The sequence below is a fragment of the Centrocercus urophasianus genome, unplaced genomic scaffold (genome assembly GCF_019232065.1).
Source record: "Centrocercus urophasianus isolate 14NV4802_14NV808 unplaced genomic scaffold, USGS_Curo_1.0 seq_14, whole genome shotgun sequence".
NCBI lineage: Eukaryota > Metazoa > Chordata > Aves > Galliformes > Phasianidae > Centrocercus > Centrocercus urophasianus.
Window position 1 is genome coordinate 3000485 of NW_024884586.1, and position 25209 is coordinate 3025693.

At 40.5% G+C, this 25209-nt stretch overlaps 1 protein-coding gene across 2 annotated transcripts in view; it reads left to right on the forward strand.

Annotated features, from left to right (window-relative positions):
* The window catches only part of DENND2B (DENN domain containing 2B), a 154494-nt gene that overhangs the window by 27794 nt on the left and 101491 nt on the right, over positions 1 to 25209 (forward strand). The window contains exon 2 of one of the 2 annotated variants that reach the window (XM_042814786.1): positions 9025 to 9112. The gene's annotated coding sequence lies outside the window, so the exon portion shown is untranslated. Of the gene's footprint in view, positions 1 to 9024; positions 9113 to 9610; positions 9788 to 25209 lie in introns of those variants that run through there. The other variant, XM_042814787.1, reaches the window with a different exon arrangement.

A 25209-nucleotide genomic window follows, 5' to 3' on the forward strand; every position in this document is an offset into this window, starting at 1 on the left:
AAGTTTCATACATTTATATTAACAGTATTTCTAATAAACTTCATTCATTACCACATCTTTAGAGATGACAAAACCAAGGCGGATTCAGTTACCTGTGGCTTATGGCAGCTTGTAGGGGAGGGCTACATTTCCTAATATATTTTAGATGCCATTCCAAATGAATGTAAAATGGCACGGTGTTTTAAAAATAGTCTTAGTGTATATCTTGTTGGCCTTCTGGCTTTCCACGAGTGTCCTAGATGTCTGGGAATGGAGAAGGCAAACTCCTGATTTGAACAACTTACAGGTGGTTTGCAAGTTATGAGCGTTACACACGGAAATTGCTCTAAAAGAGATGAGTTATAAGGATTGCTAAGATTTGCTCCAGGTCACAGTGCAGTAAATCAGAGATGACACTGGTGATAAAACACCAGTCTGTGTAGGAACTTTTTAACCACTGTGTAAGACAGGTGCAGTAGGTTCTGGATGCAGCTGGATGGAAGGGATTTTAAAAATCTGTACTGTAGATTTATTTTTTTTAATCTTGCAGTGTAACTATCTCATATTTTAGAGTGTGATCAGATACTTCTGTCTAAGAAAAATGGTGCAAATCTGTGATTTCATTTCATAAGCAAGCAGGAGAAAGCATGGTCCAAATCTTTCCCTCCGGATTACCTTTGCTTTTGTTGTACTGTGGGAATTGGGAGCAAAGTTTTGGATTTCGGTGGTAGGGATGATGAAGAAAACTATGTGCTTGACTCTTGGAGGGAATATAAAAAATAGATAGATGTGGAGTGAGTTAAGAAACTGGAAATAGCCTTGGAGGTTGGTTTATGTCCAGAATTGTATAACATGAGGAACTGTACGTATGGTTTGACATCTACGGTGAGATTGCAGCTTACTGTGTTGCTTCAGTAATGCTAGCTTGTCATTTGTCAGGGCTTCAGAAAAACAAACATGTATTCTGTTACTAGGTAAAGAAAGTTGTCCAAGGTCATGTAACAGAATGGGGTTAAAATCAAGAACAGCATTGGAGTCAGAGGAATCCAATTGGATTCTTCTGACTCCTTGTTGGGTCCCTGCTCTGCTTCCTTCAGTGTAGATTTCACCCATATGTAAACATGAAAAAAGGCCCTTTCAGATCTTTCTGGCAAACTGAGAGCACTGCTTTGTGCTTTCGGTAAGCACGCGGATCTCATATTTACTGATGGGACTTTCATACATCAGGAAATGAGAAAACTGGTGTCATAATCAGCATGTCTGTTCTTGAATGGGGAATTTTCCCCAAAGCAAGTGTTGATGCGTGCTATTAATGATTTGCATCTTCTGGTTCAGATTTTCCATAGACTGCTTCCAGCATGGTAGGCGCTAGCCTGTGTTTGCAATGAGCTTACACATGCCCAGCTGTGAGTGTCACAGCTCATACTTTAAATCTTGGCACAACTGTGTGATGAATTGGGAACAGTCATGTGCTCCATGTGCTCTTTGCCCACTCAATTACCACCTCTCAGCTGGCATTGCAAGACGTCACCATTTTCATAGTATCAGTTGCCAGGAGCAGTGGTTCCAGGGAGTTGTCTGTCCCCTTAAAGCAATGCATACAGCAATGGAGAACATCGTGTGACTACATTGACCTAATCCAGTGTTTTTAAAGAAGAATATCCATAACAGTGTCCTGGCTTATATAGGCTGTATAGTTTTCCCAGACTTGGAAGAAAAATACTGGTACTTTCCCAAGTTCCACCCTTTTCAGTCAGATGTTTAAAAAAAAAAAAACAACAGTTGATTCTTGCTTTTCTTTTGTCTTAAAATGGGAAGGGAAAGAATATAATTAAAATAAGAAATTATTCTGCTTAATGGCAGAAAGCAAAATCTTATTTCTGAACCTTCTGTGTTGATGAGAGTAAAGCAAAATGACTACTTCTAACTTTTTATTTTTTTCTTAAGTATTAACTTCTAGTCTTAATGGTGAAAGAGGAGACTGGTGGGTGTGTAACTACTAGCAGGCTAACCCAGGGATTCAAGTGAGTCCTTCCTCGGATGTGAAGCTGTCTTCAGAGGCATCCCCCACCTCCTTTTGGAAGAGTTCACTGAGCTGGAGGAGGAAGAATGACCTTGCTTTTAAGGCATTCATCTGGAGCTCGAGCACTTGGAGCTGAATTCCCAATGATGGGACATATTTACTTCCTCTGTGGTCTGCAGCATTTTGCTCAGGGGATGTGTGTGCTGCACAATGGAACTTGTCACAGAGAGCCATGGAGCTGACTCTAGGAGGTCTGCACAGCCCCACAGTGTGATGGGGCACTGTGTGGAGACACGGCCTCCTTTCTGAAAACAATTCAGCTGTGCTAGCTCAAGCCCCGGGCTGCTCTCGTGGTTGTGGCTCATTGGGATGTCTCTTCATTGTTTAACCCAAGAAGCACTGAGGTGCTTGGAAGATTCACCAGATGTTTTTGAACTGTGTATTCTGGTTTTGGAATTTCTTTTTTGGTCTCAAGCTGGTCCTAGTCGCTCAGCTTTCGCTGACTTTCTTTTCTTGCATGGCACTGAAAATGAGGTAGAAGAAAGGCTTAAACTCAGCAGTTTCCCATGCCCAAGTAAAATGTTTTCCAGGAAGGAAAATGTTTCAGTGCCCCTTGGAATTGGGCTGATCCTGATTGCCTTGCAGGGCCTAAATACAATCTCATAGGAGGCAGTAGACCCTTGTGGGCATAGCTCAGTCATGCAGTCTTTCTTAGGGGATCAGTGTGCAGTCTCACACAGATCCTTAACTCCTTTATTCCAAGCAGCTGGACAGCAGTGACATTTACCCAGCTCTGTAGAGCACACTGAGGGCCAAGAATGAAAGGAAGTGTATATATTCAAAGCAATATTTTGTTTATCTGTTCTATACAAAACAGAGAAGAAAATAGCTTTATCGTTTTCAGCTTGTAAAATCTGCATGCTGTTATGCTTATGGCAGTAAGCAAGACAAACTCACTATATGCCTATGAGAACACGTGCCATTGCTGGCTTTGGTTTCTGTGAGATGTAGGTGATTGGAGGAGTGAGTGCTGGGTAGTGCTCACAACTCCCTTCCTTCCCAACATTACGCAGCAGGGCTCACAGGCACCCCCCCAGCAAGTTATCAGCATTTCATAGAGTCTCCAAGCCAACTTGACTGTTCAAGTCATGATTGAACTACAGAAGTTATCCCACAGCTAAGCCATTGCTTTTTGTCCAAAGGAATGTCAGGCTGACATTTTCTTCTTAGAGTCTCTTGGCTAATAGGCCTTAGAAGATAAGTCAGAGGGGGTTGCATAAACTTCCTGTGAACTGTGAATAGCTTATGATCAAAAGGAACCAGAAAACATGTTGCTGTTATTTGTCAGTTTATTTATTTATTTTGAAGTTCTCAGACAGCACAGCAGTATTGGTTGTGATTTTTCTAATATAAACAAGGTGAATTGCACTGGATGCTCAGTCAGTTGGCCCTCTTATTTCCTATTTTGAATTTAAATTAAAAGCTTTTTCACAGGGATTGGAAAAACACACACAAAAGCCACCCAGCGCACGTTTGCTTCAGAAGCCAGCACTGCACTGTTGAATGTATATGTTCTTATGTCCTTTGCTTACTTGGCTAAAGCTGAAAGATGCTCTTCACTTTACAAGCTTTGTAGAGCCAATGTAACAGAGATTGTTCCTAACAAGCTTCTTTGATCTTTGTGGCCCTACTTGAGTGAAAGTCATTGGTACAGGAACACACGGCGGTTTGAAGAATGCCTCTTTGACTGGGGGGTTAGTTTAAAGGATCTATATTTTCCCATTGTTTGTGTCTTCTCAGAAGGATTTTGCCCCATTGGTTGCATTAAGTCAGAGTTGGTCATCTGTGCACATGATTTAGCTCTTCCAATTTGTATTCTTGTGAGTCCTGCTTACGTTGCAATTCCAAATGTGTGGGGATCTGTTTTTTCAGTTACTTTCTAGTTCCTTGCACAGCATGTTTTATTGCACCATGAACAAGGGCAGTAGAAACTTGGCCTTTGGCTTTTACTTAGAAGAGGCAGTAGTGAAGACAAATTAAGGTATCTTGCATTCATGTAGGGTCAAGTCAGAATTTCATTGGAATTTCAAGCAACCCAGTGACATCTCTCCTGATGTGACTTATTCCCAGGGGAATGTCTGCTTGTCTCATTTGTCCTTCTTGGGATATAACTCCGTGTTTGATGGGTATATATATGTAGTAAAAAGTGGTGCAGGAGGAAACTAACACCTACAAAGCGCAAATTTTTCTTCTGTCCAGATAGAACAAGTAGTCTCTCCTTGGGAGCTTCCTCCACCCATCAGTTTGTGTCCTACTGCTTCCTGCTTTCCCTTTTCAGGCATTCCTGGGAGCCTCACACAGGAAGGATGTTGGCTGGAGTGCATGAGTTGGAGACAGAGTTGGCTCAGGGGAATTAAGGAGAAGGGCTTGCTTACATGAGCTTCCCACCTTTTGGCTATCCCTATGGCTTGGCCTGATGCCATCTGAAACAGTTTACAGTACTGTGATGTTGCGGGCTGGCTGAACTGGCTGGCTGGGCCTGGAGCCAGGTTGTATGGCTGGTTTGGCTTAGCACCACTTTCCTAGCAGGGTGAGCTGTAATATGTGTCTCCTGTCAAGGATCAGGTTGTAGGTATGGATAATTCTCAAACCAGGCTTTTACGTGAGTTAACTCTACATTGTTAATGTTGTTTTATTAAGGACTTATTCAGCTTGTTGCTCAGCAGTTTTTCAACCTCATCAGTACATATAGCATGGAGAGCGTGTCCTGATTATGTAATCAATCAGCATCTTAAAGCTTTAATGGCAAAATAAAAACTATTTCCATCTGTCCTCTCTAGAATATACAAATAAAGCACTACTTTGGTAAAATATTGTAGCACGTGTTTGGCGTATTTTTAAGTTCTTTTGAAGTCAGTGTTTGAGTACTTTGCTGAATCAGGTCCTAAAGCAATAATAGCCATAATGTAAATATGCTGTAGTTCTGGATGAGTGTTCACACAGGAGTTAAGTGTGTGTCAGGTTCTTGTCGTGACCTCCCAGGTACAGACATCATCTTAATTTCACTGGATCACTTAGAAACTTTGGCAAATTATCTGGCACCCAGATGAGAGGCCATAGTCAGACCAAAGTATGGCAGGCTTTCATATGCAGAAAGAGATCAAACTGAATTGGGATATGGAGCCATAAAGGGTTTGGCAACATCTCAAAGTGTGCTCAACTATGATTAGTCATTTCCTAGTTACATATGGTGTGTGTGTATGTCTATATATATATACATATGTATGTTTTTTTCTCCTGGATCAGTGAAATCAGTACAGTGCTTCAAACAAGATCCTTGTTGGGCTGTTAAAGAAGTCATGGAAATTTTTAATTCTGCTTGGAGAGAGAGTTGTGGAAACACGATGAGTAATGGTTCTGACACTGAAATGGGGAAGAAAACCAAGTCCATAGCTCACTGATCTTAGACATATGCAGTCCCACAGAACCAAAGGGCCTTGTGTGTTGGGTCAAATCTGTTGTGTTATTGCTTGCAGGGGCATTGAATTCTCTTGTATTATTACTATGGTAGTAAGTACTATAGAGTACTAATAGGACTAGTTGCATCAATGCATGATTTAGTGAGGCCAAATTGATAGTAATGTGTCAGTGAAGTCAGGGGAAGCTTTATTCTCTGTGGAGACCCCCAGTAGGGACTCTAAGGTGTTACAGCTTTGCTGCCTACAAAAGGTGTTTCAACTTGCTTAGTTGCTGTGCTGTTATGTTGTTGTGTTGAAAGGTAAAGGCTAGTTGCAGACCTAATTTCTAGAACCTACTCTTTGGACAAGTCCCACTAAGTATGGCTTGCTGCACTGGGTGTTGTACTCTTGTCCTACCTGAGAATGCCTGAATGTCTTAAGAGAGCGTATTGAGTGCTGTGCTCTAAATAGAGAGTAAAGGGCACAGTTTGTCTTGCGCATTCATATTTGTATTATTAGACAGTTGGGGCCTTTTCCCTTATTTCCTTACCTTTGTAAGTCACTGCCAAGTGATGAGGAAGTGCCACCTGGTTCCCTGCCTCTCCCTGTGAGGTCAGCAGGAGCTGCAAGCACTTGCCTTTCCATGGCATTGAGTTAAAAACATACTGGGTCAGTGTACTTGTTCTTTGCTTTTTGCTGTTGTGTCTTGTGATTATTTAAGTTCAATTTGATCCATTTTTTGTTATTAGTGGAGGTCACTGGAAAGATGGTGTAGAGCTGAGATATTCATCCTTCTGGAAGGTAGGAAGTTATGGTGAGAAGGGGGATAATTGTAAATCATTGTACACAAGCAATTTTATATGGCGTTTAGTTCTATTTAAAAAAATGAAAAGAAAAATATTCAGCGATGGATCTCTGTTTATACTTGTCAGAGATCTGAGCAGTTTTTGTAGGCAGCTTAATTTTTTTTTGTCTTTTTAAACCTTGAATTTGTGACTTTACCTACTGACAGCGATAAAACTTCACGAGTCGTTTAGGAACAGAGCTGATGTTTATTTCCTCTCCTGTTGCTAATGATGACTGCTTGGTTTGAAAAGCATTTGATAAACTCAGGCCATGCAGCTTGCAGCTAGCCGCTCATATTTCCATTCCCAATCCTAAGGGCACAGACCTCAGTTGTGCCCTACTGAGGACTCTGGCTGTACACTCGTCCTCTGTAGTGCATGTCTGCTCCTGCTGATGTCTTGTGGCTCCCACATCTTGTGCTTGTGACCATGGAGTGTACAAGGAGCATGTTCAACCAGTGAGAAATGGGAAGTGTATTGGAAATGAGAAACTAAACATCAGTCATATGTGAGTAATGGATTGTTTGTCTGCTGCAAGGGAGGGGGATGCATATTCTAACACTTTCCAATTATAGTGTAGCCATGACGTTGATTTCTTTATTTTGTAACTAACCTAGTATAAGCTGTTCATTATGTCCTCCATGACCCCAGATTTTGTTTTGGGATATTGATGCGTTCGTGGAAAGTCCAGCCAAAAAGAGGGAAAGGTTAAAAATGGTTGTTGTTTCACCTAGACCAACCTGAACAAAAGCCTCTTCTTGGCAAGTGTATTCATGAGACGCAGAACAGAAAGTTGCTTGTCTGGGGTCTTTGGAGGAAGTTATCTTCCTAAGACCAAAGCTTAGACCATAGTTTTATTGCTGTGCTTTGTACTTGCATAGTTGTGCATGCATAATATATTTTATATTTTAACTACTTTATTTAGTATGAAACTGTTGACTGTAACTGAGTGGATATGTAATGCTACAGGCATTTTAATTGTTTATAAGTGCTACTGCACACACTTCCCTTAGATACTTGCCATATATGCAGAGTGGTCTCACAATGAAGTGCTACAGAGCCTTGTGATAAATTCTGGAATAGGACATGATGTACATCATTGGTGGACACTCATGGGGTTACCATCAGTGGGCTTTATAGAAATTCTGAGATTGATGGACAAGACTCAATCATTTCACCTGCTCATTGGTCAATACATAGGTCGTTTTTGTTTTTTAAATTGCTTTCATGTCTTTGAGCAACGCCTTTGTATTAATGTGAAGTAAAACATTCATGTCTTGGGAGGAGTTACCTGCCTCCCCTTTTTCCCAGTTACACTGCTGAATCTTTGCCCGCTTGCAGTGTGCGGTGAGTTTAACTCAATCAAAAACCAAAGAAAACTTTCTAAGCCAAAAGTGTGTCATAATATTTCATATTTGATTCCTATGGTTCTGCTGAGCTTCACTGGTGTATTCATGAGGGAACTTAGCATGAACTTGCAAGCTTAGCCTATGCCGCTTTCATGACTAGAAAAACTACTTAATGTGATGTAATTTCAGCATCTTCTGGATTCTTGACTGTTTAAGCAGCTTTTTTTTTGTATTCATCTACCTGTGAATATGTCTGCATGCAGTTCTTAGGGTAAAATATGCCTCATGTAGCTTTTGTGTAGTGTTTCTGGTAGAAAGAGAGGTAGATTAAGTCTGCAATCCATTCATTCTGTCATTCATAAAATGTAGGGTTTTCAGAAGTGTAGTCAATGCTATGTTCCAGTCTACTTTATACTTTACAGTATGATATGTAGAGACAGGTGATCCTTTAAGACATCTTGACTATCTCAGGCTGTATGGAGTTTTTCTTATCCCACCTTGGGATAAAAGCACAAGCAGAACAGAAATACGTTGGAACTTTTTAGATCTCTGTGCATAAACCTAGGTGTGCTGGTATGTAATGTATGAATGTGTCTCCTTTTGTTGAGCCCCATCAATAACATTTAAATGGCTGCAAATGCTAGTTTTATTCTAAATATGTAATTTAGATGAAAAATAACAAAGCAGCAAAGAGAAGTAGTTGAGAGAGAATAAATATATTGAGTTCCTATTTTGTGCTGCAGTCAGCTTTACGTTTTTACGCCCACTAGAGGGACTGTTGCTTATACTACTCATTGCAGAAAGCAGTCCTGCAGTCCCTTGAGTACTTTTTAAGCAACTTTAAAGCTTTGAATAACTGATTCCAGTTAAATCCTCTAAAGAGTAAGTCTCCCCACTATTTGTCAGAGTGGAAAAACTTCGGGCACAGTGCTTTTCTTCTGAGCCCAAATAACTCTCCTGAATTTTCTTAATGTTCTTCTCCTTTCTTTTCTTTCTAAAGCTTTCTTTTTCTCTTTCAGCTAATCAGACCAGGCTTTTCTGTATGACGTTGCTGGGGATTATTTTAGGATTCCTTTGTCAAAGTAAAAATGTTGCCTCTCTTTGTTTATGTGTGGAATTAGCTTTGTTTTTGCAACCACGGTGGCAATGAATTTGGTAAATTAATTAATTCTCAAATGTCATTGAAGTGGGTTTCTCCTTAGACTTGAAGTTAGTGAGTTTTAGTTAAGAGGCATGTGAACTTACAGTCAGTATGAGAAAATTTCCAGTGTGTCTGTTTTATCTTGTTTGGATGAGGGATTATTTTCTGTTTGCTTTGTTAAAAAATAGTTGCGTGTTCCTGACCAGCAGAATTTTGTTCTTAATTACAGAAACATGAAAGGATGCAGGAAGTCCTGAGTGACCGCAATGAATACCTGTGCTAATTAAATCACTGGCTGGGTACTGGGTGAGAGCAAGGTAAGCAGTCAGGCAATGCCAGCAGCATTTCATGTAATCTGCGTGATTGTGCTTCAGCAAAGTCTTAGTGCTTTCAGATATCAAATTCATAGCAAGTTGGGTAAAGGCAAATAGCCTGCAGGTTCGAATGCAAGATTTGCTTTTAGTTCAAAGCTTTGAAAAGCAGAAAATCTCTCTTTTCCTTCCCAGGACAAAAACAAGTTCTGTGTTGTGATTTCTTTCTTTCTTTTCTTTCCCCCTAAATTATTCTTTTCTTCTTAAAGGCGACATCTCTGATTTTCAGCAATCGATTCATGACCAAATCTCAGCTTCCTGGGCTGACTCAAGGGAGGGCTTGGAGGAGGGGTGGAATGCTTCGCAAACTTAGCTGATGAAAAGGCATGCTGTTTTGTGGATGTCTCCCAGAATTGTTTAAATCTGTGTGCGCACGCGTGTGTATGAAAAAGGAGAGAGAGAGATCTCCATGACAACTGGCCTGGCCAGTCTGTGTTCTTTGCAATCATTTTAGCTGGAATCAGTGCTGCGAAAGGTCATATGAAGGAGTTCTGGGAAGCACAGCAGGTATTAGGCGTTCAGCGACCGGTTTTGCTGATTGCTTCACATAATAAGGCAGAGTTTTGTCTGGGAAATACAAATCTGAGAATGGAGTGGAAAGGGAAATGCTCCAAATTTCAGGTAACAAAAACTGCTTTTTTAATGTTACTTCCTTCAGTTTTAAAGTGCTTTTGTTTCCCCCTCTGTGGTGTTTACTCCCAGCCGAGTGTCTGTGCTAGCTTGGATTCCCTAACTCTGGGGAATGATGTCATGCAGCAACAGTTGGATTCTATTAGCCAGGAAAAGAGGAAACATCCTGCATTTTTTTGGGAGGGAAAAAAAAGAGAAGCTTTGGCTCTTTGTTGAATCTTATGCAAAGGCTGCAAGAAGCGTTCAAGAAAAAGTTTCTAACAAATTGATTCCCAGAAAATATTATCAGGACCCACAAAACACCAAAAAACCATTGCAACAAATTACAGATATATGCAAGAAAGTAATTATGGAAGTGTTACAGAATTCGGCATACTTTTTTTTTCTCGGATGATGCTATGTTCTTCTCTAATGAAAAAATTAATTGTATCTTAACTGAAAAGAGGATTTAGGATCTCTGCGCTCTTGGGATCCCCTAGCATTTGTTTTGAGAATGTGCTGCTTCTGGTTTGGGCTCTGTCTCAATCTGCTGCTTCTGAATAGATGATGCTGGCAGCATTGTTCTTAATAAGGTTTTCGGTCCTGGATTGTGTTTTTTGTGGTTTTCAACTAGTCCTTTTGGGAGTGGCTGGGGGTAAAGTAAAGTAGAAAACATTAATTAAAGTGCAACACTTGAAAGAAGCTTTTTCCCCCCTTTCCTCAGAGATGTTTGTTAAATGCTGTAGTCCTTGGTAAATATTAGAGCAGCATGCATAGTGTTTTAAGTGAAAAATAATGATTAATATGTGTGTGCCACTGCTATGTCCTAATGAAAAGACTTAGAAAATCAATAAAGTTCTACTTTCTTGAACATCACAAAAAATACACCATACCAATAACAGTGAAGAGGTTAGGTCACTCCTACATTATTTAAAACCCTCTCCTCTAGCAGATGTTTGGTTCTCCTTTTCTGTCGCTTTGCACCCTTCTGTGCACTTCAGATGTGATTCAAAGTGTGCTGGAGTCCATGGGACTTTTCCCATCAACTTCAAAGGGCTTCAGATCAGCCTCTGCTTGAGAACTTCTCTGCCTCTGTTTCAGCCTTTTGACTGTAGGACCAAGCCACAGACTCTCCGTTTTCTTTCCTGAACTTTCCAAACAGAGAGTCTTTTGTATTCCACCAAACAATGTCGGACACTGCTGACTGGCTTCCGTGTGGCTGCTAACGCGTGCTGGAGATAACGATGATGCTTATTTCTGCCTTCTGCTGCCATCCTTCTAGAGGGGGGGAAAGTGCAATGAATGGACACCTATTCCACCTCTCCTCTCCACCATTATTTCTGAGCGTGTGAGTGCAAAGAGCTCCTTTATTAAGTAGCCACCCTTTTTTAGGTATCAGCTGTGCTTCAAAGGAGGATTTCTGGGAAGGCATTAATGGGAAAACACTGCTATTACTGTGATCTCTCAGTAGAGTACACGTGAGGGAGAAGAAGGCAATCTTTCTACAGTGCAGATATAGAACTGGCAGCTGTCTTCTGTGAAATCATGGCTTGTTGGTATAGCTTAGCATTTTTTGGGTCCTCTTTTCCCACCAGATTTGACCGTCATGATGCTGTAAATAAATACTGCTCTTAGTAAATATCAATTAATAGCCTGGTTAAACTATTGAAAAATTACTGATTTTTTCATCTGTTTGAATGTTGAGAGTGCTTTAACAAAAAATTCTTGTGCCATTCTTGAATATAAATGTAATAGCTGATATATGAGAATTACTTAAATTTAAGGCTTGTTTGTGGAAAAAATATTATTAGTACCTGAAATTTCTGAGGCTGAACACTATTTTCAAAATCTAAACCACAGCTTTCAAGTGCTTATGTTTTACAAATGAACAGTTTGAAACACCTGAGAGATCTCTGCCTGGTGTTGCAAGTTGGGCATCCCAAAGGCAGCAGCTGCTTTTTTGGAGTCTGCCTTTTCTGTTGAGTGATGCAGTGGGAAGCACAGTGAATTTTGTCCCAGTGTTTCTGGCAGAGTGGTCTTTCTCATAATGGCCTGTGTTGCAGTATTTAGCTGTTACTTGGTGTTTCTTACAAGGCATCATTTTCACGGCACTTTAATATAATTTTCGTATGTCCTAATGTTCTGAGTGTTTCCAGATGAAATTTGCATGTATTAGAGTTGTATCCTGAAGAGAGATGTTTTATCCTGTGCTCTTGACATAGAACTCCTTGCTGGTGCCAAGCATCCACTGCTTTGCTGACAGTGGCTCCATGCCCACTGTGTCATTGGATAGTCAGTGGCCCAGGGTTGGTGTGTAATTTTTGATAAGATCAGCTGTGTCTTGTCACTTTTGCATTTGGCTGGACAGTAGAAGGATGTGGTAGAAATGTTTTTTCCCCCCTCTCCTTGATTATCAATCTGTCTAGTAATTTTTGTATTGTGATATATTTATATTGTAATGTTTGAACTGAATGTTCTTATCTTGCATAAGATCATCCTTTGTGCAACTGCTTATGCTCCCCCTATCCATAGGCTGACAGGAGACATTTGCCTGTTATCAGTCATAGTGGGCTCCAGGTGAATTGCTGTGTTGTCTTTATCAGCTGGAAACAAACTGATTCTGAATGAGGTAAAGCTAGCTGGAAGCCTAGGACTGACTCTCTGTGTTTTCACTTTCTCGTCTTAGAGGAAGTCTAAGACACTAAGAAAAACAAAATAATTGTCTTTGTTTCTGCTGTTTTCTTTGAAGGTTGGGCGAACTTCAGAAAGCCTGGTGTTACATTTGTGCACAAATGTACCTGTACATTCTTGAACAAGATCAGTATTCTCTGTAACCTCATGCTTGCAGTAGACAGAATTGGCTGACTGAGAGCAATAGGGCTGCATATTTAGAAGGGCTGCTCCTGGGATGTTCTAATCTTTCCTTCATTTTCTGCAAGCTACTTTCAGTTCTCCCAGTGAGAACAACAGTTCTCGCTGTTTCCTCTCATCTGCTGTCTTCATTTCATGGTGACATGAAGAGACTTTCTACGGCATAAAATGTGAAATGCAAAATGATGTATTCTGAGCAGCACACACTGGATGCAAGTGTGATACCTTTAGTTGCAACAAGAACCTTGAAATGAATGCATTGTCATTCTGCAGCCCAGGGGCTCATTAGGGCTAATCACTGATCTCTGTTCTGCCTTTGCATCTTTGACCTAGTTGCTCTGCTGAACTTAACACAGTTGCTAGTGAGACACAAAGCAGACCCTTGGCGCAGCCCTGATCACAGAGCAGGGAGAGATCTGGCGACTTTCACACAAATCCTTCATAATTAAGGCTTCCGGTCTGGGGTTTAAACTTCTTTCTCTTAAAAGCCTGAGAGGCGCTTTTCTTTATTTTTCAGGCTGAAAGTTAACCTTCTGCTGGTGGAGGCAGAGTCCCCTGATGGTACGAGCTGCCAGCAGACCTGGGAGAGGCAGGTGCTCTTTTTGTTCCTGCTGCAGGATTTGCAAATGCGCTTCCCAGTTTTTCCTCAGTTTCACGTGACAACAACAGCAGCTAGTGGAGTGTTGCACAGATGGCTGTACTCCAGTGGCAGCTCTCATTCTGAGTTCAATGTTCATAGCATTAATCCTCTCTGCCTGCTGGGAGACGAACTGCCGTACAAAAGGGCTGTTCAAAGGAGTCCCATTTCTCCATTCAGTCAGAGATAGAGTTCCCCTCCTGAAGAGCTTTTTTCGTTTTGTTTTTGTCTTTCCCCCCATCCTGTTGCAGTTTGACAAGATGATGAATCAGAGGCGAGAACTTCTGCCAATGGCAAGAGCTCAATTTGGCATCCCTTGTTCAGCTGGCATCCAAAGGGTACAAGCCATCAAATTATCCTGAGCTCCTGGTCCAGCTGAGCCTGTTAGCATATGGCCAGAACACCCTTCCCTGCCTTGAAACATGCTTGAAAGCTGAAAGACATCACTAAACATTTACCACAGTAGGGACATGCTGGGGACAGTTGGACATTTCTGACAGTAAAAAATGTGTTCCCTACAGTGCTCTTTCATACCTCCTTAGTAGAGTGCAAAAAGCAATTTGAAAGCTGCAGCAGTATGGAAACATTGTGCAGTTGCACAATTGATGTTCACATGTTTCGGTCTCACACAGGCTCATGTAGACCATCTATTATTAATTTTAGAAGGAGAATAGCTAACTGCTGATAAATTTGAATAGAGTATTCCAGAGAGAGCTGTTTTATGGATGAGTTATCAAGAGTGGCAAGCCAAGAAAACTGACTGAAGTTACACAGAAAATCTGATGTAGAACACAATCATGTTTATCCAAAAGATTTGTAGGCACAAAAACATCTTCAAATGGCCCTGCTGTCAACATGTCCAAACTTGTGCTGGGTTAGGTGACAAGCTGCATAGCTCAGTCTCCTGTACTCTTCACCTAGCATTTCCCAAGGAGCTCCCTGGGGTGTCCTGGGATGTTGTCATTGCAATGGGGATGTATCATCACAATTTGGCCCTCAGAAGCTTGCCTCGAAGTATTTCCAGGTGACTTGTTATAGTGCTTGCTTTTGAAAAAAGTCTCGTTGGCTTCAGAGGGAAGAGTGGAAAAGCATTTTTGGATGCTGAATATGCTTTGTTTAATCAGCTGATTATCTGGATTAGAAATTCTGTTGTGCATCAGATTGGATTTCACCATTGCACTGACCCTCCTATGCTCTTGCTTGGGGCAGCAGATTGGCTTTTGGGAACATATGAAATCCAAAGGGCAAACACTGTTTTTTCAGTGCAACTCTTTTATTAGTAACAGCACATTACAGTAGGTTGCAAGAGGAGCGGTTTCACCCCCTGGACATGCACAAGCAGCTGTCTGGCCAACCCTTTAATTTCCCGTGGAAAGCACTGTCCTTGTAATGCTGCCTGTAAGCAAGACACTGCTCCCCAGCATGGGAAGCACAGCTCCTGCTAGAGGCTCTTTCCCTGACCTGAGGCTTAGGCAGGGAAAGAGAGTCACTCCTGTCCCTGGATCTGCTAGAGGTGATCTGTGCAGATCTTCCCTCTCCAACAGCAATGTGCCTCTGATCTGACACTGTCCTGGAACTGTTCTGTCTGCCTCTGCTCGTGATGCTCTGTGAGACGGGAATTGCAAAAGGTGAAAAGGTTGAACTGTTCCCCAAGTTGCTGTGGGCTGGGAGGAGACTGCGTGTTTTTCAGGGTAGAGAACTTGTGTCTGTGGGAGTGATCTGGTGATGCCCTGGGCAGAAACTCTTCTCCTGTGAACTAGGCCAGAGCTGTCATGGCATGGAGGTGCTCCTGAAATGGCTTTGCAGCTGATGTCCTTGCAGACCCTATCACTGTGTACTGACTCTGCCTTTCTCCTGATCACTTTGTTCCTTGGGATCATGGAAGTGTTTGAAACGGTAACACTGACAGTGGGGCCTTTTTTCTTTCTAGCCAGCAATTGAGTCCAGGTTCCTCTTATAACTGAACTCCCTCTGAAAAAGAGATTTGTTGCATGCAAAGACTGTTTGGAGACAGATGCTGAAACCTAATGTGATTTGAATTGCTTTAAGTCTACACACTTGGAGCTGCGTGTTGTGAGGGGATTGCTCTACCAGCTGATTGTGTACAGGACCCCATCAGCAAGTATAATCTCTTCTGTGCCAGGTGCAGTGAATAGTGTAATACACTGTCAAATTTGGCATTTGTATTAAAATTTGCTTTCCTCTGCTATGGAGGTATTATCCAGTTTTCTGCTCAGATGCATCAAGAGCCAGGGTCCCTGCTGTGTTTTATTTAGTATTGGCTGACATGCGTGGACAGTAGAAAACAAATGTAAACACAAATCAGTGCTATGCGGTACAAAAGCAGAGCGCATTTTTCTGGGGATTTATGAGCATCTGGGAAGAACAGAGCGTCTGGGGGCATCCTGAGATTGCAATCTGCAGCATCTTGTTGGCAGAGCCCAGCACAGTTCTTGCGCAGCTGATAGCTCTGTTAGTGTGTGTGTATGTATCTATTGTACAAGTAAGGCCAGATCTTCAGGGAGAGGAAGATGAAGCCAGAGAGTTATGCTGAAGGCTTCCATAATTTTTCTGGCAAATCCATGCATCTTGTGTATGGCAGATGGATTATGAAGTGGTCATTTATCTGGAGGATTCAGGTGTTGTTGCTCTGGCCAGGCTGTGTGATGTCCTGAAATCCAGAACAAAAGGATAGATTCGTTGTTCTTCATCTGATGAAAATTTTTATGATCCCTCACTGCAAGAAAGACATTGAACCCTGGAGCATGCTCAGAGAAGGACAATGAAGCTGTGAGGGGTCTTGAGCATAAGTCTTATGAGGAGCACCTGAAAGAACTGGGATTGCTTAGTCTGGAGAAGAAGAGGCTCAGGGGAGAACTTATCTTTCTCTACAACAGCCTGAAAGGAGGTTGTGGTGAAGTGGTGGTCAGCCACTTCTCCTGTGTAGCTAGAAATAGGATGAGAGGGAATGGCCTCAAATTGTGCCAGGGAAGATTCAGATTGGATGTTAGGAAATACTTGTCCTGGAGAGTGGTCAGGCATTGGAATGGGCTGCCCAGGGAGGTGGTGGAATCACTGTCCTTGGAGGCATTCAAAAAACATTTAGATGTTGTACTGAGGGATGTGGTTTAGTGGGGAATATTGGTGATAGTACTAGATGATCTTGGAGGTCTTATTTGACTGTAGTCATTCTGTAATTCTATGATTTCCACACTTGCTTACAATCTGATTTAAAAGCAAGAAAAACAATCACATCCTTGCAAACAGGGAATTCTGTAAAATATATATGTATATTTTTGGAAACACAGACACATAGTGTTCCCAAAATGAAGTGGTTCAGGACTGTTGCAGTGGCTGGGAGAAACTAAGAGCCTGCTTGACTGTTTAGCTGCTGCCACCAGAAAACAGGAGTGGCAAATTCATCAGCTTGGACAGATTGCCCTAATGACAGTGGCTTATTAATGTCTACCATATCAGTTATGTTTCTGTGGCAGCCTCAGGTCTGACAAATATGATAGAGCTGTCTTTTATCAGCAAATCCTCTAGCAAATCCCTTGCTGGCCCTAGTCAGGAAACCATATGGATAAGAAAATTATTGTTCCTGATCTTTGTTATTGACTGGTTCTGTTCTTTGTGTATGAACCAGCCAGTTGGGACTGGTTGCATTCCTCTGTAATTTGCTGTGTGTGTGACTGAGCCAGTGATGAACAAATACCTTTCATCATTTGTTAAGAAGTTTTATTCATTGTTTTAGCAACCAAGGAAATGTTGAAGGTCAGACTGAGCCCTTGGGGAAAATGAGTGGAAGCCTTGGTTTCTGACGACAACAGGACACCTTTGAATTTAACTGACTTTTTGCAGAGGAGATGTGGAGTTTGCATAGGTATATTGGCCAGGGTTGAAACTTTTTCTGTTGCTGGTTGGTTTTTGTTTGTTTTGTAAGGGTGACTGCAGGAGAGTTTTATTTATATTTATCCTATGATCTTCCCCTTCCAAATTCCTCTCTGAATGCTACAAGATGAAGCAGTATGCAACTGTGTTATCTGTAGGTCATCTATTAGTACGTGATATGACAAATCATATAAAAAGAATAGTAGACTTTAAAAAATCTTTTTATAACCAATTTTGAAATCTAGAATGATTTCCAATATAAATGTTGGATATCCTTCAGCAGGGAAGAGAAAAGGAAGATAGTAACTGAATAAATTAGATAATCTGATAAAAATAACAGTAAAAAATAAAATAATAAGAAGGGCCTCAGAGAATGATTTGGATTGGAAGGGACTTTAAACACCAATCAATTCCAACTTTCCTGCCATGGACAGGGACATCTCCCACTAGATCAGGTTGCCTGAAGCCCCATCCAACCTGACCTTGAACATTTCTGGGAATGGAACATCCACAGCTTCTGTCAGCCTGATCCAGTACCTCACCACTCTCACGATGAATAATTTCTTCCTTATGTCTAACTTAAACCTATCCTTTTGTAAATTCAAAGCTGTTCCCCCTTGTCCTATCACTACACTCTCCAATAAAGAATCCCTTACCTGTAGGACTCCTTTAATTACTGTAAGGCTGCTATGAGGTCTCTGTGGAGATTGCTCTTCCCTAGGTTTGACAGCCCCAACATTCTCAGCTTTTCTTCATAGAGGATATTCTCCAGACAATAGATCTATGATGTATGCAAAACAGCAGGTCAGGTGTAAGAAAACCGAGTCTCCATTTAAGTGGCTATACAGACTTCTTTTTCTTTCTCTCTCGGTAAAAAAGAAGGTGGATATATCCAAGTGGATGTTCAGTATAGTGCATTCAGTTCTGTTCTGTATCGGAAGGCTGTTAGTAGATGGGAAATAAATTGCCCCTATTTCCAGCTTTGGGAAATATGTGAAAACAAATGATCTGGAGGGAAATTGATGTGCGTGGCTATGACAAGATGAGAAAAGGAAAGGCTTGCCTTTTAAAAATAATTGAGTAGTTTGATCTCGCTCAACTGATGATTCATAGAAATGAATTTTGGCTGTCTTAACAGAAGCTTTTGTAGAAGCAATAGGAAATAGGTGGCTGAAAATGCACAAAAGTTCTTTTGGCACACTGCTTTCTGAAATAGAGGGTAAAGCTCTTTCTGATGGCATTATAGTTGCCATGATCTTTAGTTAAGTTAAAAGCATTGAATTTATTTATTTATTTATGTATTTATGTATACATTTATTTATTTACCTTAGCGACAAATAAAGCAGGGCAGAATTGTCAGCCATCCTTTAAAACAGTTGTCCAGTGTCAACTAGGTAGAGTTGTGCAACTTGAAGGGATCTAGATTGATTTGCCCAACCTAGACAGGTTGCCCAAGGAGGCTGTGGATGCCCCATCCCTGGAGGCATTCAAGGCCAGGCTGGATGTGGCTCTGGGCAGCCTGGTCTGGTGGTTGGCGACCTGCACAAAGCAGATGATCATTGTGGTCCTTTTCAACCCGAGCCATTCTATGATTTACTGTATGTATAATTGGATGACCAAGTCAGTAGAACATAACAACGCTATGTTAAGGAGATGTAGCCGTGGTGGTTTTTCACTGGACAAAATGCATGCTTTTAAGTCATTAATGGAACAGGTTGAACTTCATGGGCTGAAACTATTACTAAGTTAGTTGATTTTAGAGGCTTTGGCCTCTTTCCTCCCTTCCTCCTCCCCCCCATCCTGGCATCATATACTTCTTCCTATCTTACTGAATGCAGAGACATATTGGTTAAAATATTGTCAGATCTCTTGCAATTTTTGGTGTTTTGTTTTTACTAGAGAAATATTTGAAGTCACCATGTAGAAAAATGGAGACAAATACTGCAAAAAGCAGTGAATCTATAGGTTGAAACTATTATACCGACCAATGCAGTTGGATGCTGATTTCTCTTGAAGTTGGACATCAGAGTGGGTCCTCCCAGAGGGTCTAAAAATTTCTCTTGTGTAAGTGATCTGGTATCTTTGTGGCATATCTCAGCTGCAAAACTTGTTGGGGAGAGAGCACTGGTTATTTATTCTGGGTTTTGGAGTTGTCAGGGAGCATTACTGTCATACTACACAGGAGTAAGAGAGCTTGTGTGCTGCATAGACAGTCATGGTGAGCTACAAGCAGAGCTGAAGTACAGTTGAGATCCAATGCCCACTTCTACTGTTGCTAGCAGAAGAACTTCTCTGATGCCTTTCCAGCTTAAATGGTTGGAACTGTGTACACACAGTAGGTTTCCTTTCATTTTAGTCCTGCGGTACATAACTGGACTTGCTTCTTTGTGTCTGTGCAGTTGGATTCTGCTGTGTATTTTCACTGTGGATGATCATGGCTGAGAAGCCTGCTAGTCTCCATTGGTCTTGACAGGGAAAAATACTAGGGATATAACTTTGAAACTGAAAAGTGCTGCACTATAATAAATTGTGGCTCTCTGGTTGAACATGAGGATAAAATTTATTCCAGACCTGTGTTTGAGTGGAAGAGTTTATGAATGGAACTGCAGCCCCTGGGCTGTATTTCAGCATTAGTCTCTAGCTTGGATTTGTGCTATTTCCAACATCGACAAGGATACGTGTTTTAAAAGCTTTCATTCTTCCACTTTTAAGATTATTCAAATGTAAAGTCTGTTATGCTGCAGATGGCTGTAGAGTATATTCCATGAGAAAAACATTTTGGTTTTGTAAAGAAGCAGGTTAATAACTGTTTCCTGAAACGCATGTATTAAAAATGGCTCTATACTTAGTTGAAGGAGAACTCGCTCATGCTCAGAGGAGTCACAGTAGTGTTTCTGCTTTACCTCCATTTCTCACTGTTCATGTCTTGTTCTGAGGTGATCAGCTGTGCCTCAGCTCTTTCACCTGTCAGACAGGTAGAACTCCACTAGGCAGCCTCACCGCCCTGTATGTTGCTTGTTATCATCTCATCAGAAGCTTAAATGGAAGACACAATCTGTAGTAAGTACCAGTTTTTATTGCTTCCATTCAGATGGCAAAGCTGGAATACAGTAATGTCTTAGTTATTCAAGAAACAAACAAAATAGAAGATGCTTAGGTAGCATGTGTTAGGAAACTGGGAGCCTTGGACTGATATGTGAACTTTCTAGCCCCTGAGCAGATAAATAGCAGCTGGGAAAAATAAATGCTTTAAGAAGAAGTAGCCAAAACCTGCTGTCAGTTACCATACTGTGGTTTCTCCTTCTGCCTACAACTGTTTATTCTCAGATAGATTGTGTTATAATATTGACAGAGACAAAAACAGTGTGCAAAACACCAAACAGAAAAGAAAAGCTTAGACAAAAATTTTGAGGTGTGATTTTTTACATCTGTTAACTGGCAAGTTTTTTGGTTTTTTTCTTTCTCACAAACATTTAAGGATGAGGAACTACTGTAGCTGGCTGGGAAAACATAAATTGTGTTTTTAAGGGTATTTTTGTCTGTCTTCATTCTTTCTGGTGAGTCGCAATCTTAAATCTAAAACTTATTCTTTGAATTAATGAACTTATTCTCTAAATAACAGCATACAGAGTTTGGACTAAAAGCTGAGGCAAGGTCTGGAGTTTCCAGAAGTTAGGGACACAACAACCATCAGGAACTGATTCTTCAGAACCAACTCAAAATGATATCTCACTATAAAAAAACCCTGAAGAAAATGAGAGTGACAAGAATCAGAAAACAAGCAAACAACAATTTAGACTGAAAACAACGTTGCTGCAAGAACTAGGGATTCTGTGAAATGATGGAACAAGCTACATTTACTGCACTGGCAGATCCTTTGAGTCCCTTGTTTCCTATGAAGAAGGATCACTTACACCCTTCCCTTTCAACTTTTGACTGTGACAAATTTTGTGGGTTTTTTTTCAACTTCAGTTCAAGTTCGCTTAATAGCCTTCACTGGTAAAGATATGTGCAGATAGCAATGAGCAAAAAGATGTTGCAAATGTTTGTTTTTTTCACTCTGAATATTGCTACGCAATTTGGATAAATCATGAAAATCAACATGATTGGAAACTCTTTTAAAAGAACAAGAATGTTCTTTTAAAACAGAGATTAGGAATCTTGGTCAAATAAATTAGTTGTGGTATTTTAAAATTCTTTTACTTCCAAATCATTAGATGAAACAATTATCTGTCCATACATTTTGTTTTCTAGTTTCCTAAAATACCGATGTAAATATTTCTATTTTATCCTGTTCTGTTCATAAACACTGACTTTTGACTTAGACTCCTATTTTCCAAACAAAATGTTTAACCATACGTTGTCTTCTTCTGACACTTGTGCTTAGGAGTCTGTTTGCTTTCTGAGAAATGAGTGCCATAGGTTTTTGTTTTCTTTTTTTTTTTTTTCCTGTTTTTAGTGCTCAAAGAGAACTTCAGTTTTTATCTCCTCAGCCCTAAAAATTCCCCATTTTGCACATGCTCTAGTGGATTACTCGGGACTTTGATGAGAGGTACAACGTGAAGCAACTGAGACTCAAAGTGCTGATGAACTTTTGAAGATATCTGTGCAGGAAATTGGAGCTTGGTTTAGACTATCAGTGTCAAATTCTCTGTCATGTCCTTCAGACTGTAAACATGATGAGCTACCAGTCTATCTTTTACATCTACATGATGCAGACATGCTGATGTTTCTACAGCCAACTCTCTAATCCATTCACAATGTATCCTTAGCTAGACCCTAGCTCACCTTCCTTGCTTTCTTCATCTTTGCATGGAACTATTCATCTCTATGTGGCCCTGAATGAGGGTGTGCATTAAAATACCACTTATGGGCTAAGATAAAGTCACAAATTGCTCGGTCAATTTGAAGAGAACCTTGGATCTCTTCATTCAGTGTTCAAGTTCTTCTCCAGCTCCTGTGATTTGTTGTTGTTGTTTGCAGTATATAGTAGTAGATAAAATAAGTAAAAGTTTATAGACTTCTTTGTTTTATGTGAAATAAAGCTTCCTACTAAACTAGAACTGCATAAAGCTCTTTACCTTGGTTTGCCACTGACCTTACCACTGAAGTTTTCAGACAGATTGCTGTGTTAAATCTGCTGTTTGACCCACTGACACTAAAGAGATCTTGTCTAACAGCTGAATGAGTAATAGGGCTTGGCTGCAGCAGAGTAGCTTTGAAAGAAAAGATTTAGCTGGCAAATAGCTTTTATTTCTTCCATGAGAAGAAGAAAAGTTTTGATTGAAATAAATGTGCTGTCCTTAGCATGGGTAAAGTACCTTGTTGACAGTGCTTTGGAAGACTTTTCTATTACATTTTAAGAAGTTGCTTAGGTGTTTCCTCATGTGGACTTTTGCCTCCTCGTTTCCCATCTCTTCTCTTTGGACATTCAGTTGTGTGATTTTTCAGAAAAGATGCATGTATTAAATTACATGCATTAGAAGTAACCCTGTTGTCCCTTGTAAGAAGTGCATTTCCTTCTTGATGCCTGAAAACTTTCTGTGAGGTAGGAGTGAATGACAAATATTGAGAAGTGGGAAGCTGAGTGGATATTCCATTAAAGGTGCATGTACATCCTAGGCTTACTGCCTATTTTGATACTTCTACATTGAATGTATTGTCTGGTTAAAGCAGATAATTCACTAATTTAGCAGATTAAGCACTTTATATCAGCTGTACTGAGGGTGATTCATCTTTTGAAAAGCACCTAAATGATTCATGCGGTTGTGAACTATTGACTTTCAGTGATACTTAAGCTCTGAAGTACACAGACTCTTTGAGGGCATAGAGGATAAGACTTCTGTCATGTTTCTGAGAAATGTACAAAGATAGTGTTTGGGAGTTGCCTGGATGAGCCAAGTTTGGAAGTCAGTTTTGTTTTGACAGGAGATGTGCTATACACCAAAGCACAGGAGTGAGGAGGAGATCAAAGCAGGAGTGAAGGGCTGGAACAAGTAGGAACATGGCTCTGCTTCACCTGAAGGCAGTTATGTGCCTCTATGCATTCCCTTGATGCAGAGCTGCTTTACTTCTGGGTTGTTAATCTGTCCTTAGTGAGGTTCCTGACAACAAAGTCCATTTGGTGCTTTGCGAAACTGACTTTGAACAGTGAACACACAGATTCTGTGCTGTGTATATCAGCCAGTCAATGTCTTCAAAGGGCCATTTTTCTCTCTTTTCTATTGGGGAGCATCTTTGCACCTCTTACATAGCATTGAAAATGAGTGCTTGTTCTAGCACCTGCACAGCACTTAAGTACATGAAATGCAGAAAAAGCTCTCTTCTCTAAAAATTATATGTAGAGAAAGGGTGAGATGAATAATTTTAGCAAACCGAAATAGAAAACACTGAATACATTATTGTGCATAATTCTTCTCACTTGTAGGCTGAAGTACTGTCATGCAGAATTGTAGCCATAGTTAGTATCCAAAAGAACTCTTTGTCAACGGAGTCTGTTTTCAGCTACGTTATTCATAAGTTTCATTCCTCCTTCCAGCTGTTTCCACAAATTGAAAGACTTCATTTCAGTTTATGGATGCTATTTCTCCGTTGTTCATGCCCACAGCTATTTTCCATGCCCAAATATCTTTCCTGCATGTGCCCCTCCCCAAAGAAAAGAAATGCAGACCCTATGAAAGAAGCCAAGTAGAGTGATTCTTTGAGAAGAAAGTCCAAAATGACACAGTGTTGTAGCTGACATCTGGAGAAGTTCAACAGATTTTCTTTTTCTGCTGTGCCTCTGTGGCTGGGTGAGGATATTGGGCACAGAGCAGAATGTAGGGTGGTTACATTACCAAAGGGTTCTCATTTTTGTATTGTGGCTTGAGTTTTCTCATTAAAACTGTAAGGACCAAAGCTTGCTTCTGAAAGAGCTGAAGGGAGCAGTTGCTTGATGTTCTGGTAGTACAGCTACAATTGGAGGAGAATTTGTTGCTCAGAGCAACTCCAACTGTACTGGCTTTTTAATAGGAAGACTGGTCAAATGGTTAAGAAAATACAGATGTCTGGATAATGCCTTGAAATTGTGCCATAAAATTAAGCTACAGTTTGAAAAAATACAAAGCCTTCCAACTTGAAACTGTCTTCACGCGTGTATTTTCTTTAGAGCCGCACCTGAATGTGGAGATGTGAAGATTCAGCTAAACTGGATTTAGTGTTTTTCATACCTCTAAATTTTCCAAGATCAGAAAAAGTATCCACAGCAAAGCAGTTGCCTCCTAAAATGCAGGATAGAGAAAACCTCTTGAATATGGATGTCCAACTGTGAATTCTTCCTTCAGGTTAAACAGGAGAAGATTTGTCTGGATAGGAGTTCAGATTGTTGCAGAAAGAAAAACCAGAAAATAGATGTAATTATTCTATGGAGAAACCATTAAAAAGTTCACAGGTTTTTATCTACCTTTTGGTGGATGAGGATTGAGTTTTGAGTAAATCCTGGCCAAGTCTGTGGTATCAACTGGAAGCCACGTGGAATTTGGTAATACAGACATCATGCCAGATGAAACTCCTTCATTTCTGTTCTGAATGTTTAGATGTTTTTATTAATCAAACCCAGGGAAAAATGTGCTCGCGTGAAGTTTTAACTAAAGAGTTTTTGCATAATGGACTTTATGAGGCCTTGTTTTTTTATTTTTTATTTTTTTTTTTAATAGCAGGCATTATTGATGCTTGCTTATGCTTTATTCTAGCTAATTCACTTACTGGAAGGCAGGTTTTGTTTGTGAAGGTTATTAAATTACGTATTGCAGTATTGTGCATATATAGTTGTACAAAACCAAACAAACCTTTGTATCTGTAATAACTTGACCACGTGTAGGTGCACAGTTTGAGTTCTCTACTTACTGGTCTTAGACGTATATACGAGTGAAATGAAGGAGGAGCAGTGAAAGAATAGGAGACAGGAGGGAAGTATGAGATATGATTTCATTTCTGATATCATTCTCCATGAACACTAGCAGATGAGTCTGAAACTACATTTTAGGTGATAACTACA